Genomic DNA, 16244 nt, shown 5'->3' with positions numbered 1-16244 from the left:
TGTTTTATAAAGAATGCTCTAACTTTCCCTTCAAGATCCAAGTGAGTTTTTTTTGTTTGTTTGGGGAGGTCTGTTATGAGTTTTTTTGTTTTTATTTGGGGGGGGATACACCCAGCAACGCTCAGGGGTTACTCCTTGCTCTATGCTCAGAAATTGCTACCGGCAGGCTTGGGGGACCATATGGGATGCCAGGATTCAAATCACTGTTCTTTGGCATGAAAGGCAAGCACCTTACCTCCATGCTATCTCTCCAGCCCCATCCAAGTGAGTTTTATCCCTCTGAACACCCTCATCAGTGGCCCTTTAGTAAATCCTCAGGCTTGGTATTTCTTTGAGTGAAAATTTTTCTCTAGGCCAGATGATCAATATAAATGTCATGTTATTGGTTGTGATTTTTTGACCAGCTGAATTAAATCTGAGACAGCTAAAACTATAAGGGATTTTGAAATGGCAGTTTTATCATAACAAACATGTGGGTGACTGGTTCCCTCTTTCCTAGAAAGTCAGTAATGTGGGCAATCACTTACACAGTGAGTCTTAATACCTTCACATAAAATATAATAATATAATGTAACTCCAAAGCTATTATGAATATCAAATAAGAGAATGTTTGTAACCGTGCTTCATGCATTGCACAATGTAGATGTGGCTTCATGTAGAATCAGCAGGGAAACATTTATTTCAGAAAAGCAAAAGAAGCCTGTCTGGATTAGCATTATCTGACACAGGGGTTCAAGTGGGGAGTGAGAGGAGAGGAAAAACAACCTTTTTGTTCCATTCCATTTCTGATCTGATCCACTCCCTTTTCTCTTACATGAAACACAATTGAGGCTCCACAAAGAAAAATGATTTGTTCAAGATCACACACCAATTCAGCTGGAAGGTTGAGATTAGAACTTCTAATATCTATTGACAATCGGTTGAACTCAGCTCAGGACAATGAAAAGCACTACTTGAGAAAGGGGATCCCTGGCATCCCATATGGTCCCCCAAGCCAGGAGCGATTTCTGAGCACAGAGCCAGGAGTAACCCCTGAGCATCACTGGGTATGGCCAAAACAAAACAAAAAAAACACCTGGTGTCCCCACAAACACACACAAGTCCTCCCTCACCCAGGTTGACTGCCTAGGTTCATCGCACACAGGAGCTTTCCAAGAGATGGGACAGGAAAGGGGTGTGAGGGAGAAGCAAAGGGCATAAATGTTTCTTGGAGGGGACATTTGAATGGAAGCCTGCAGAAGTTTTCCTCTGGAGGGGACAGAGCTTGTCAGGCATGCGGATGAGACACAAAGCAGCTCAGCCTCGGCTGCCTGAGGCAGCTGTAGGCAGACAGGTCACTGCACGGAGGCGCATGCAGAGCGTTTGTCAGATAAGCGTCCATCAGATCTTCCCTCACTCAGGGACAATCTCCCAGACAGAGCTGGGGAGCTCAGTGTCTCCGTGACTAGCACCACAGATGAAGACCAGAACCATCTGGGAAGTCAGATATCCTGGATCCTGGGCTGGTGGGGAAGACGGTCTTCCAAGGGCTGGTGTGGAAATAGTACCACTATCAGGGAGAGGACACAGAAACACATACCTGAGGAAGAAGTCAGGAAAGAGGGAGAGAAAGCCCTAAAATCCATCCAAAGGAGACCTTCTATAAGTAGAGTGAAGAATGGGTGACCTTCTCTACTGGGTACATTGAGATAGATTCACATTCTGGGCCTCAGTTTCCTCATTTGTAAAATGAGTTAATAAAATGATTCCTGGAAAACTGTTTTAAGAATTAAAGTCGGGGGGGGGGGGGCAGGAGAGATAGCATGGAGGTGCTTGCCTTACATGCAGAAGGTTGGTGGTTTGAATCCTGGCACCCTATATGGTCCCCTGAGCCTGCCAGGAGTGATTTCTGAGCTTAGAGCCAGGAGTAAAGGAAGGGAGGGAGGAAGGAAAGGAGGAAGGGAGGGAAGGAGAAAGGAAGGAAGTAGAAAGGAAGGAAGAAGAAAGGGAGGAAGAAGAAAGGGAGGAACAGTGGTGCAAAAAATTAAAGCCGGGTGTCAGTGAGTGGAGCATTTCCTTTGCATGTCGCCAAGCAGGGTTCGATTCTCCCAAGCCTGCCAGGAGCGATTCTTGAGTGCAGAGCCAGGAGTAACCTCTGAGCATGTGACTGGGAGGGAAGGAAGGAAGGAAGGAAGGAAGGAAGGAAGGAAGGAAGGAAGGAAGGAAGGAAGGAAGGAAGGAAGGGAGGAAGGAAGGAAGGGAGGAAGGAAGCGAGGAAGGAAGGGAGGGAGGGAGGGAGGGAAGGAAGGAAGGAAGGAAGGAAGGAAGGAAGGAAGGAAGGAAGGAAGGAAGGAAGGGAGGAAGGAAGCGAGGAAGGAAGGGAGGGAGGAAGGGAGGGAGGGAGGGAGGGAAGGAAGGAAGGAAGGAGGAAGGAGGGAAGGAGGGAAGGAGGGAAGGAGGGAGGGAAGGAAGGAGGGAAGGAAGGAGGGAGGGAAGGAAGGAGGGAAGGAAGGAGGGAGGGAAGGAAGGAAGGAGGGAAGGAGGGAGGGAGGGAGGGAGGGAAGGAAGGAAGGAAGGAGGGAGGGAGGGAAGGAAGGAAGGAGGTAAGGAGGGAGGGAGGGAAGGAAGGAAGGAGGGAGGGAGGGAAGGAAGGAGGGAAGGAAGGAAGGAAGGAGGGAGGGAGGGATGGAGGGAGGAAAGGAAGGAAGGAGGGAAGGAAGGAGGGAAGGAAGGAGGGAAGGAAGGAGGGAGGGAGGGAAGGAAGAGAATGAAAGGGATGGAAGTAAAGGAAGGAAGGGGGAGGGAGGAAAGGAGGAAGGGAGAGAGTGAGGAAGGAAGGAAGGAAGGAAGGAAGGAAGGAAGGAAGGAAGGGAGAGAGAAAGGAAAGAAGGAAGAAAGGAAGGAAGGAAGGGGAGGCCAGAACAGTAGCACAAGCGGTAGGGCGTTTGCCTTGCACAGGCTAACCTAGGACAGATGGCGGTTTGATCCCCCAGCATCCCATATGGTACGCCAAGCCAAGAGTGATTTCTGAGCACATAGCCAGAAGTAACCCCTGAGCGCAGCTGGGTGTGGCCCAAACCCCCCCCCAAAAGAAAGGGAGGAAAGGAAGGAAGGAGGGAGGAAGAAAGGAAGAAATAAAGGGAAGAGGGAGGAAGAAAAAAGGAAGGAAAGATGGAAGGAAGGGGAAAGGAAGAAAGGAAAGGAAAGAAAGTAAAGAAGGAAGGAAAGAAAAAAGAAAGAAAGAGAAAGAAAGAAAGAGAGAAAGAAAGAGAAAGGAAGGAAGGAAAGAAGGAAGGAAGAAAGAAAGGAAGAACGGAAGGAAGGAAGAAGCAAGGAAGCAAGGAAGCAAAGAAGCAAGGAAGAGAAAGCATTAAAGCCAGTGTGTGGGAGAGGACTTTATAATTTCTTCTTTAAAATAAAACTTACTTGATCTTCAAACTCTTGTTCTCCTTTGAACACCTATCTTTCACTTGCTTGTCTTGATATTTCTTTGCTTATTCTAGAGAAATCTGTGTTCTCTCTCAGCATGTACTTCTCTTTTTCTCTCTCCCCTCACGTCTTTCTAAATAAGTTCCAACAAAACTTCCTTGCTTCACACGTACAAAAACATCTTTGTACTTCGTTTCCTCTACCAAGTGATTCTGGAGGGTTGGAAACAGCTTCAGATTCCAAATCAAACACAGTAGACTAGGTTTCTAACTCTATCACTTATTAACTGTGAGACGTTGGCAAGCCCTTTTCCATGACAAAGGCCTAGTTTCCTCATTAGTAAAATAAGAATTGTTAAGTGGAAGATGTTGTCACATACTGTCAATAAATGTCGATTCCATCTTCCTTTTGAAAACATCTCCCTGGTGAGAAAGAGGGAATCAGACCAATGCAGACCTTACCTAATACATCTATCCTCCTCCTGAAGAAATACTATACTAACTTTTCTTTTCTTGGGGAAGGGGAGGGTCATACCTGGCAGTGCTCAGGGCTCCATGCTCTTGTCTCTTGGGAGAGCTCAAGAGACACACTGTACTTTCTCACCTAACTTTTCTTTTCTTTTCTTTCTTTTTTTTTTTTTTTTTTGGTTTTTGGGCCACACCCAATGACGCTCAAGGGTTACTCCTGGATATGCGCTCAGAAATCGCTCCTGGCTTAGGGGACCATATGGGAAGCTAGGGGATCAAACTGTGGTCCGTCCTAGGTCAGTCACGTCAGAGGCAAACGCAAGGCAAACGCCCCACCTCTGCACCACCGCTCTGGCCCCCTCACCTAACTTTTCTAATTCAACCTTTTTTTCTCTTCTATCAATCAGTCCCTTAACAGTTCTGCTTCAGCTCACCTCTGAGTGCTTCTTCTCTTCTCTCAGAGTTACAGAATCTGGACGTTAATCGTTCAGTTGAGGGAACACCTCCTAAATGCCAGGCACTCTGGGTGTCTTAGTACATTCTTGCTCACTCCCTTAGAGCCCGCACACCTGCACCTTGATGCCAGTGGCCTCTCTGCTTGTACAGTGCAATGCAGGCTACCAGGCTCTTTTCAACTAGTGGTCTCATCCACTTCTCCCCATTCTGCATGTGTGAGGACCCTGAGGTACCAGCAGAGCCAGGACCCACCAGTTCCCTCACTAAAAGGCATCAGTGCTAGGCCCTCCATCTCCAGGGAAATGGAGATGGGGAGCAGTATCAGCACCCAGAGTTCCCATTGCAGGGGGGTTATTGCCCTTCAAACCATAAACCATGAGAAACTGGAGGTCCACTTCTTGGAGATCAGTCTAGATTTTTGCCTTTGTCCATTGTTGTTCCCTCTAGTTTGGACAGACTTTGCTGCATGACCAGGAAGGCTTCCCTTCCACCACCACCCCCCAACACACACGCATACACAGCTGTCTCCCCTCTGGCTAACACAGGGCGGGGTTCCCACGGGCACAGACTGGCACAGGCTCTGATAGGCTTCCCGGAGCTTTCTCCCTGCGTAGGCACAGCACAGGTGGACATCACTGCTCCCATCCACCTAAGCTACCCTCCCTTTCCTTTTGGATTTGAGGGGAGTGGGAAAGAGCTGGCCTGTCTCCCACCTGGTCTGACCCTCTATTGGCTTCTCTTTCTCCCCCACCTTAAACCCCCTTTCCTCTCGACCCCCTTCTCCTCCTGCTCTTGGAATCCAGAGCAGCCTTCTGAGGGGCTAAGCCCCCTTGTATGTCTCACTCTCACCTCAGGCAGCAAACTACACCTTCCCTGCCCCAACCTGGTCGGCCATCCCCAGCACCCTAACTCTCCCCTGGACCCCTCCAGCTTCCCACTAGCGATCACCCCAAAGCCCCTCACTCCCACCCAGATATCACCTCAGGCCAGAGCTCGATGCCCTCTGCCTCTCGCCACCCCGCTCCGCCAGTTCCCCGCCCCCTGCCTCTGCAGTCGGGGTGCGCACTGCCTTGCTGCACCCCTCGCCCGTTTTTCCAGGCTCCCACCTCCCAGACCCACTCTGCCACCAGCAGCCCCACTCGGGCCGCGTGTCCCCGGACGGAACTCTCCACCTCCCAATCTCTCCAGCTGATGCGATCGGTCCCCGCAGGCCCCTTCCAGCACTCACCTCCACGCCTCCCCTGGCCCTTGCTCCCCAAGACCCGCTCCTTTCACTTAGCATCCTCCTGTCCACCGCACAGCCCCTCTCAGGGTCTCCTTACCTCTCCCCTCGCCTCCCCCGGCACCCCTCATTGCACACAAGTGGTCGCCCATGGTGTTCCACCCAGCCTGCGCCCCAGTCCTGCTCCCCCCACTCTGGCCGCCCCTGCCCTTGGAACGCCCCTTGCGGCCCACCCCAACCTCCGCGCCCCGCACTGCAGCGGACCCTCCCCAGTGTCTCCCCCTGGTCCTTTCTCCTTGGGTCCCCCCCTTCTTCGCCCCCGCGATGTCCCCGGTACCCCCAGCCCTGGCTGGCTCCGGGATCTTTGCCCAGCTGGCAGGCGCCGGGACCGCGCCCCTTACCTGGGACTCTCGGGGCAGGAGGAGCCGCTCGCTGGTTCTCAGTGCAGCGGGGCGCCGGACTGGGCGGCCGGAGGCAGAGCTGCGGGGCGCGTGGACAGTGGGGCGGGGCGGGTCCCCAGAGTGGCGGTTTAGGGCTGAGGCTCCAGCTCGGTTCTCGGGCACCAGCCGTGACCAAGGTCCGCCCACGACACGCCCCAGGGCGGAGTCCCTGCCAGCCCCGCCCGGACTCCAGGCAGGTGCTGAGAATCTGAGTTGTCTTGGGGTCCCCAATATCTAGGCGACTATTGCATGCTTTGTGCAGAGGGCTCAGGAGATGAGAGATGGAGTGATAATGTAGATGATGGAGCATAGATAGGTTCTGTGGTTGGTTTGCCCAAAACGCTCTCCAGTCCCTCTTCTTATCTATCCATCCTTGCAAGGCCCAAAGAGGGAGGCGAAACCTGGCCGACTAACTACAAGAGAAACCCCAGCATCGTTGTCCGGCCATGTACCCTTCATGGGTCAAACCCCTGTGGCCTGTAAGAACACTTCTTTTTTGTTTTTGCTTTTGTGTTTGGGTCACACCGGCAGCACTCAGGGATTACCCCCGGCTCTGCACTCAGAAGTCGCTCCTGGCAGGCACAGGGAATTATATGGGATGCCTGGATTAGAACCACCCTCTGTCCTGGATCGGCTGCGTGCAAAGCAGATGCCCTACCGCTGTGCTATCTCTCTGGCTCCTGTAAGAACACTCCTTCCACCGCGGGGATCATCCCTGGCCTCCCCTTCACCTCTTCACCTCATGCCCAGGCCTCAGAAGTGATTTTGGCCATTTCAACACCGGCAGCATGAAAGACAGTCCTCAGTGCCACTGTCTAATGCTCGCCTTTAGAGAACAAAACAAAAATTTTCACTGGCCAGAAGCAGACTGGAGTGAGTAACTAGTCCTGCTTGGCCTTGGGCCTTGGGGCCTCTCAGTTCTGTGGGGACAGGGGTGGGCAGATACCGATGGGCAATAGTACCTGCCTCCCTTCATGAGAGGGGTGAGTCTTTAAGTCTTCCTGAAACCCCAAGAACTGTCCTTTACCATACTCTTCCCCATCCCAAATCTTTTTTGCATTTTCTTTCTTTTTTTTTTTTGTATTTTTTTGGGGCCACACATGGCGGTGGTCAGGGGTTACTCTTGGCTGTCTGCTCAGAAACAGCTCCTGGCAGGCACGGGGGACCATATAGGACACCGGGATTCGAACCAACCACCTTTGGTCCTGGATTGGCTGCTTGCAAGGCAAATGCCACGTGCTATCTCTCCGGGCTCGCATTTCTTTATAATGCAACATTTTCCTTTATTTCTTTGATGTTTTATTTCTTATTAATAAATTCCTTGAATCACCAAATCACCATGAGATACAGTTACAAAGTTGTTTATGATTGAGATTCAGTCATACAATATAGCATCCTTCATCTGTGTACATTTCCCCACCATCAGTGTCCCCAGTTTTCCTTCCAAATCTCCCCCCTGCCTGCTTCTGGGACAGACATTTGAATTCTCTCTCTCTTTTTTTTCTCTCTCTCTCTTCCTCTCTGTCCCTCCCTCTCCTTCTGTCTCTCTCCTCTCTCTTTCTCTTCATTTTTTTCCCTTTTAGTCACTATGGTTTGTAATATTGTTGCTGAAAGGGTATCATGACTATCACTTTAAATCCTTTCAGTACTTAGTTCTTGTTCAGTGTCATCATTTACAACTACCAGTGTCACAGTGATCCCTTCTCTGCCCTAAGTGCACTCCCCCGCTATTTGTGGCAAGCTTCCTACCATGGACTGATCCTCCTAGCTCTCTCTCTTTTATGTCTAGATATTAATACCATACGATATTTTTATATCCCACAAATAGTATGATCATCTTGTGTCTATCTCTCTCCCTCTGACTCATTTTTCTCAGCATAGTACTCCACATTCATGAATGTATTCATGAATACATCATGAATATTCAAAACGAATACTTGCATTCATCCATACAAAGCAAATTTCACAACTTCAATTTTCCTAACAGCTGTATAATATTCCACTGTGTAGAAGTATCATAGTTTCTTTATCCACTCACCTGTTCTCAAACACTTGGGGTGTTTCCAGGTTCTGGGTATTGTGATTAGTGCTGCAATGAACATAGGGATACAGAGGGCTTTCCTGAATGGTGTTCTTGGGCCCCTACCCATCCAAAATCTTAAAATCCTGAGTCATATACCAAAAATAAGTTTGTCTGAATTCTGTCATGGCCACATACATAGTCTTTCCAACATGGAGTACAACCCTGTGTTGATGATCCCTGTATTATTCCACCTCTCTCAGACTCATCCTCATACTCTTCAGAGCACTCCGCACCTTCTGACTTCCACTCCCCTTCCTCTCCCCCTCCCTTCAGCCTGTCTCCCTGTGCCCTCGAGGACCCTGCTCACTTCTGGCCAACTCTGCTGGCCCCTCAGCTTCTTCAGAGAGTGCCATGGTTGAACTTGGCCCTCCTTGCAGTCTCCTCTCAAAGTCTCTGTGAGACAGCTTCACTCACATACCCTAAAGCCAGCAGTGGGGTCAATGTCCCCACTCTCACTCTCACGCAAAGACCCCATCCTTGCTCTCCAGTCACTCCTCTCTAACCCTGTGCTGTCTTCCTCCTGGTGACTTGATCAGCCTCGTGCTTCCAGAGAATGCCTCAGTCCTTGATCTTCACTTCATATTACCCCTGCCACAGGTTCCCCATAATTCCACCAAGGACTTCATCATCCAGAACTAGTACCTCTGTACTTCAAAGTCAAGTGTCCTATGCTACCTGCACCCTCGTGCCTTTCTCCCTTATTGCCCTAGTTTTCTCAGTTCCAAAAAGGTTTGATTATAATGGATAACTTATTCTTCACAGGAATAATGAAACACCATATCCACCCATGCCTTTAAATTTGTCAAACAAGAGATGGAGATATGAGATAGGAGTTAGGGTTCATGCCTTGCATAGATTGAATCCTCAACACTGCATGGCCTCGAGCATTGTAGAGTGTGACTTTGGAGGTGAGGTCCCCAAATACTGCTTGGTTGGCTCTGACAGTCTCCAGAACAAGCATTGTATTTCTCAGGTCCTAATACTGAATCACCAGATCAGTTAGCCAAGTATCACCAGGAGGAGGCCCCCAAGTCCTCCACGCATTACTTCGAAGCCTTCTCCAATCAATATGTTTATTTAAATAAAAATGTTCTCCAATATGAAAACATTTGGCATAGCACGAATGCAGCTTCAGTTCTGATTGAAGGTAGCATGTATGGACACTCACTACTATTAACTATTCCTTGAAAGATCATGTGGTAGAATAGAAAGAGCATGGACTTCGGGAAAGCTAAATCAGTCCTTGTTCCTCCAACATGCTTGTTCTGTCATCTTTTATAAATTACTCCATTTTTCTGATGCACACAACTTGTCCTTGGTACAAATGGCATTGTGTAAATTAGATAAGAAAATAAGACTTCTAGGGGCTGGAGCGGTTGTCCAAGCGGTAAAGTGTCTGCCTTGCCTGTGCTAGCCTAGGATATACCACGGTTTGATCCCCTGGCATCTCATATGGTCCCCCAAGCCAGGAGTGATTTCTGAGCGCATAGCCAGGAGTAACCCATAAGCATCATCAGGTGTGGCCCAAAAACAAAAACAAAACAAAAACAAAAAAAGGAAATAAGACTTCTGAGGCTGGATCAATAGCACATAGGGAGGTGCTTGTTTTGCACATGGCCAGCCTGGGTTTGATTCCCAGCATCGCATATTATGGTCCTCCAAACCTGCCAGGAGTGATTCGTAAGTGCAGAGCCAGAAGTAATCCCTGAGCACCATCAAATGTGACCCCCCCCCAAAAAAAAAGAAGTCTTCTACAGAGAAGCACATGACTGTGATCAGGCACTTAACACGCACTTAATAAATAGAAGAGACAGTGCTTCCTCACACAGCAAAAATGCTGTTTAAACCACAACTATGCCCCTCAGGAAGAATCAACCCTGCTGCATAGATGGTCTTTGTCCTTCTCAGGCTCTTGAGCAGTGTGGATGTGTAAATGTGGGAAAAGAGGGGGGATTTCAGTAGCCCTATAAGAAAAACAAAGAAGAAATTGGAATTCACTTAGCAAATTGGGTGAAGAGGTAATGAAGAGAGCTAAGTGAGGGAAAGGAAAAAGATGAGTAAGATCAGCAATAGGTAAAGGGACAGAAAAAAGATTCCTATAGTTGGAAGATAAAGAGGAGTTTAAGTGTTGGAATGTCCAATGATTTAATTTTTTAATTTTAGTGATAGAGTTACACCTGTCAGTGTTTAGGGCTTACTCCTGGCTCTGTATTTAGGAATTATTCCTGGCAGTGTTGGGACAGGGGGAGGGAGGGACGGGGACAAATTTGCAGTTGAGCTGGGGTCAGCAACATACAAGACATGCACCTTAATAGTTGTGGCATCTCTCTGGTCTCAGAAAAGTTTTTTGCACATTTAATGTAACCACTTTTCATACCTCTCAGGACTTTAGGAAAGGCCATTCATTAACTCAGAAATACTTTCATGAGAGGAGAGTTGTGATAGAGTGAATAGGAAATCACTAGATATGAGTTGAAAAAGAAGACTAGAAGCAAAGGAACATATAAAAATACAAATTCTAATGGAATTTGCAGAAATCTCAGGAAGGCTTTTCAAATTATCTATCTTATATGATATAAAAATTGAGGTTCAAGCCCTTAGTCTTTAGAGATTTTTTTTTTTTTTTTTGGTTTTTGGGTCACACCCAACAGTGCTCATGGGTTACTCCTGGCTCTATGCTCAGAAATCACCCCTGCCAGGGACGGGGGACCATATGGGATGCCGGGATTCAAACCACCGTCCTTTAGCATGCAAGGCAAATGCCCTTCTTCCATGCTATCTTTCCGGCCCCAGTCTTTAGAGATTTTGAAAACATCCAATAGCCACATCTGATATTTGGGCCGTATCATTTATTCCCCTAACTAGTAGGTAACCCCCAGAAAGAACTAAACAAATCAAATTATACTGGGCTATCTTCGCTTCCAGAACCAAGTGCCCAAGTAAGAGTAAGCATAAGAAAGATGGGATGGAGAGATAGCACAGTGGTAGGACATATGCCTTGCAAGCAGCCAAGCCAGGATGAATGTTGGTTTGAATCCCGGCATCCCCTATGGTACCCTGTGCCTTCCAGGAGCGATTTCTGAGCATAGAGCCAGGAGTAGCCCCTGAGTGCTGCCGGGTGTGTCTCCCCCCAAAAAATAATGACAATCCTTGGACTAGAAATGTAGTACAGGGGTAAGTCACTTGCTTTGTCGCAGCTGACCCTGGTTCAAATTCCTGGCACCACATATAGTCCCATGAGCACCTCTAGACCTTCAGGACTCACCCATGAGCACAGAACGAAGTCACAGAACGAGGTGTGGCCTAAATATGCCCACCACCCCAAAAATATAATTCTATAATAATTGAAATATTCTGAGTTTATAGCTGGAGAAAAAGTAGAATGGCTAGGGTATCCCATTTGGTTCCCCAAGCACAGCATGAAATGATCCATGAGTACAAAGCCAGGAGTAAGCCCTGAATGTCACCAAGAATGGCAACAAAAGAAAAATTCAGAAAATATGAAGAAAGAGAAATACATTTCAGAGAGAACATGGACTTCTCTAAAGAGGAGTGAACTGAATTATATCCCAAACTGACATGCAGGTGACCCAGAATGGGTATGTGCCTTCTGCAGTGAGATGCAGGTGTCCTCCCAAATGGGGATACATACCTCATTTGCCTTTGCAAAGTTGTTTTTGTTTTGGGGCCACATCCAGTGATGTGAGGCACTGCTCTCAGAAATCACTCCTGACAGGTTTGGGGGGGACCATATGGGATGCCGGGAATTGAACCAGGGTCTGTCCTGGGTCAGCTGTGTGCAAGGCAAATGCCCTACTGCTGTGCTATCTCTCTGGCCCTGCAAAGGTATTTTTTGTTTGTTTGTTTTTGTTTTGGGGCCACACCCGGTGACACTCAGAGGTTACTCCTTACTATTCACTCAGAAATCGCTCCTGGTTTGGAGGATGATATGAGATGTGGGGGAATCGAACCGTGGTCTGTACTAGGCTAGTGTGTGCAAGGCAGGCACCTTACGGTTTGCACCACCTCTCTGGCTCCTGTAAAGTTATTTTTATAGAAATTTTCCCAAATTGCTCACTACGGGCCTTTCTATGTAGTCAGAATCTGTTGTTAGAGTGTTGCCAAGGGGGAGAGCTCGGAACTTCTGGTGGTCTTCTTTCATATACTTGGCAGCCTTTTGTTTCTGAAGGAGCTTCTCCTCTCAAGGGATTCAGCCTTCTCTAGAATTTCACTTCTACATCTCAGTGGACTTGTGGCTTCATGCCATTTGTCAAGTCCTAGAGTGACTTCCTTTAATCCCACTGCCAGAGCTCCCCCTACCCCATCTTGCCTACCTGTCTGCCTAATTCAAAGTCACAAGACCAGATTTAAAAGAATGAAGAAAGGGGACGGAGAGATAGCATGAAAGCGGGGCATTTGCCTTGCATGCAGAAGGATGGTGGTTCGAATACTGGCATCCCATATGGTTCCCTGAGCCTGCCAGGAGCTATTTCTGAGCATGGAGCCAGGAGTAACCCCTGAGCGCTGCTGGGTGTGATCCAAAACCCAAAAAATAAAAAAAGAGTGAAGAAAGAAACCAAGTGGAAGGATACTGGCATTCTGGGCACGGGTGCGGTGTGTAGCATTGCATGTCTAAAGCATTAATATTAAAACTATTATTAATATTGATACCACATAACATAACTAAATAAATGGATGGAAGAATAAACTCCACTTCTGACTGGGAAGAGGGAGGGGAAAAGCAAAGCCTCTTAACAAAGGGACATGAATACAATGAATAGAGGAATCTCTGCCACCTAACCAAGGTGTTACAGAAGAGGTAACAGATTGGATGTAGAGAAAAATTATGAGTAATTCAATTGCCCTTTCATTCGTTAGCTGTTTCTCCCTTCTCTGTTTCTTTCCTTGTAAAATAAATTAAGATATAGGTACATTTTCTCCACCTTCATCAGATTATGTGTGAAACTGGTTAAAATGCACATGGAGGGAGACAAAGCACATTAATTGGGTAGGGAGCTTGCTTTGTCCTCAGCTAACCTGGATTAGAATCCCAGCCACCCTATGTGGTCCTTGAGCACAGCATAATCAGTTATGGCCCTAAAACAAAAATAAATAAAATAAAACACACAGAGGCCAGTGCCCTATCACTAGGGTGCCAGCGAGGGTGGAATCTGACACACACAGGAAATACTCGTCATGTGAACAATCAGGACCCACATGTGACCCACTCTTCCCTCATCTGTGCTGCTGATTTTCCAATAAAGCAGGTAAATTCTGCCTCCAGAAAGTGGAGCATTCCCCAGTCTTTCCCCTCCACGCTACAGCTATATTCTTCCCACAAAAGTCCTCAGGTTTTTACTCCATATTGCAGCAGAGGAATTCCTATGCTCAGTTTAAAGCCAAACTCCGTCTGTTTCTTATGCATATATGACCCTAGTAACATGGTCCTGCCCACCACCATCCCACATTCCACCCTCATTTCATCCTGAATTCCAACAATACTAAACATTCTCCATTTCCTGAATGTGACCAGTTCCAGCATCTCAAGGGATTGGCACTTGTTTCCCTCTTTCCCTGGAAACTCAGTCACTTTCTCACTCAGTTGTTCATCCTCTCAACTACCTCTTGGTCATCTACTGCACATGGTCCAGTCTCTGATGCAGGATGCTAAGCTGTGTGGCTCACTAGAGTCTGCCACATGAACAAAGAACATGCAAATCCTAAAAAGCCTCCTGGAAGGGGTTGGAGGAAATTTGCTAAATATAAAGTATAAATATTTGGGCCCGGAGAGATAGCACAGCGGCATTTGCCTTGCAAGCAGCCGATCCAGGACCTAAGGTGGTTGGTTCAAATCCCGGTGTCCCATATGGTCCCCCGTGCCTGCCAGGAGCTATTTCTGAGCAGACAGCCAGGAGTAACCCCTGAGCAGCGCCGGGTGTGGCCCCAAAACAAACAAACAAACAAAAAAAGTATAAATATTTACAAAGAGGAATAGCACAGTGGTAGGGCATTTGCCTTACATGCAGCTGACCTGGGAAGGACCCAGATTTGATTCCTGGCATCCCATATGGTCCCCTGAGTCTGCCAGGAGCAACCCCTGAGTGCCACCAAAACAAAAATAAAAACAAAAACTTAAAGAATTTCTCATAGCTTCCGTGTCAATTTTTTTTTGGGGGGGGGCCACACTCAGCGTTGCTCAGGGGTTACTCCTGGCTGTCTGCTCAGAAATAGCTCCTGGCAGGCACGGGGACCATATGGGACACTGGGATTCGAACCAACCACCTTTGGTCCTGGATCGGCTGCTTGCAAGGCAAACGCCGCTGTGCTATCTCTCCAGGCCCGTGTCATTTAATTTTCACAATAAACCTAGGATGTGGAGACTGATTCATAGTGCAGACATCTTAGATGCACAGGAGAAATAACCAGCATGGTTTCTTAGTAACTAAAAGTGGAAAAAGCCAGGGCTAAAATGAGCCCCCCTCCCCCCAAAAGGGAAAACATACTGGTTTCTCAGTGAGGGATAAATTAGCAGAGAGGCTAGTCCAAGCACAAAGCAGAGACTTAAGCTGAGTTTTCTAGAATCACTTTAATAGTAATAGCACCCCATGAAGCTGGAACAACAACAACAACAAAACACCCAAAGAGGTGCAGTGATGTAATATCCCCAGGGGAATTGATGGGGACTTAAAGGGGTTCAAGGGGAACACACATGTGAAGGGCATAATTCAGGTGAGAAGTGAATCAGAGTTGGGTCAGCTGGTGTGTGTGTTGGGTGGGGGGACCATGCTACAGTGGTTAGGGATGTGGAACTCAGTCAGGGCCTGCTTAGAATCATGCACTTTTACTTGTGGCACAAAGTTTACTTGACTGTGGGACTTGCTTGACCTCACACTTTCAGCCATGGTGCCTACACATATGTTTGTCAAGAGTTACACTCCTTGTACTTTTATTGGGAGTGGTTGCTATGGGTTCCACACATGGATTTATCTGTACTTGCACTCCTGGCCTCAGGGTTTATATGTCTTTTAAATTTGGTGCTCCTGGGACACACACTTCAATTGTCGTACTAAACCCCAACAGCAGAGCTACTATTATTTGGTGAACGTGGGTGGCACTGGAGAGCAAACTTATGGCCTCACATTTGCAAGGCTGATACTTGCTTCTGATGAGTCATCCCTAGGTCCATAGTGAGGAATACACTTAGTTACAGAAATATTCCTACAAAATAATAACTTAGAACTTGGCTCGTTGAGGGGGTGTGTAAGAATGTTCAACAGGGAACATCTCTCTAGGAAGTCATATTTGACTTGGGACTTCAGAGGGAGTAGGAGTCAGCCCATTTCATTGATGAGGCCATTGGAGGGCAAGAGACTCTTAGGGAGAAACCAAATGACCAGCCTAAAAGGCTCTCCTTCCTCCAGGGATTTTTCATAGTAGTGAGTCGCCTATGTACAGTTGTGATCTTTAATCAGGGCTCCCTATTTCCACGAGCCATCCTCTACACAAAGTTTTCCCTTTTTCTCGCCAGCCATCACTTACCACTGTCAAATCCCCTTTCAAAACTTTCCCTGTTTGTTATATAAGAAAATTCAACTAAAATTAACACCAAGCTTTCCTAAGGGATAATGAAAAAGACGTGAGTCATGGAATCAGTGAGGTCCAGGTTCAAACTCAACTTTCTTAGTTGCTAGTTATATAATTGAATTTCTCTTGATCACACAGACGACTCATCTTTAAAATGGAGAGGTTATTTTTTCTTTTTCATTTGTTTTGAGGCCATACCCAGTGGAGCTGAGGAACAACTCCCAGCTCTGTTCTTACTATGGGTCATTCCAGGTGGGTGCCCAGACCTAATGCAAGCAAAGCATATGTACCAATTCTTTGACTACTGGAGAATTCTTTTTTTTCTTAGAATGTCTTCTTTCTTTCGTTTTTTGTTTGTTTGTTTGTTTATCCCCCCACATTTGGCAGTGCTCAGGGCATAAGTCTAGCTCGTGTTCATGGAGATGACACCTGGCAGTGATCCAGGGATGCAGGTATTAAATTAGGATCAGCCATGTGCAAGCAAATGACAACTTCTGTATTATCTCTTTGGCCCCGTTTAAATTGAAAATAATAAAAATAATTAAGATGGGGCACATCTGGTTGTGCTCACAGTTTACTTGCAT

At 47.3% G+C, this 16244-nt stretch overlaps 1 protein-coding gene across 1 annotated transcript in view; it reads right to left on the bottom strand.

Moving 5' to 3' along the window:
* Window positions 1–6115, bottom strand: part of RAB3B (RAB3B, member RAS oncogene family) — a 79397-nt gene extending 73282 nt beyond the window's left edge. Inside the window, exon 1 of the mRNA XM_049775140.1 lies at window positions 5955–6115. The gene's annotated coding sequence lies outside the window, so the exon portion shown is untranslated. The remainder of the gene's footprint in view (window positions 1–5954) is intronic.
* Between the last annotated feature and the right edge of the window lie 10129 nt (window positions 6116–16244).

This window comes from Suncus etruscus, chromosome 6, assembly GCF_024139225.1.
Source record: "Suncus etruscus isolate mSunEtr1 chromosome 6, mSunEtr1.pri.cur, whole genome shotgun sequence".
In the NCBI taxonomy this organism is placed as follows: domain Eukaryota; kingdom Metazoa; phylum Chordata; class Mammalia; order Eulipotyphla; family Soricidae; genus Suncus; species Suncus etruscus.
Note: the sequence above shows the minus strand (reverse complement) of the source record. Positions and strands in the feature narration are given on the sequence as shown.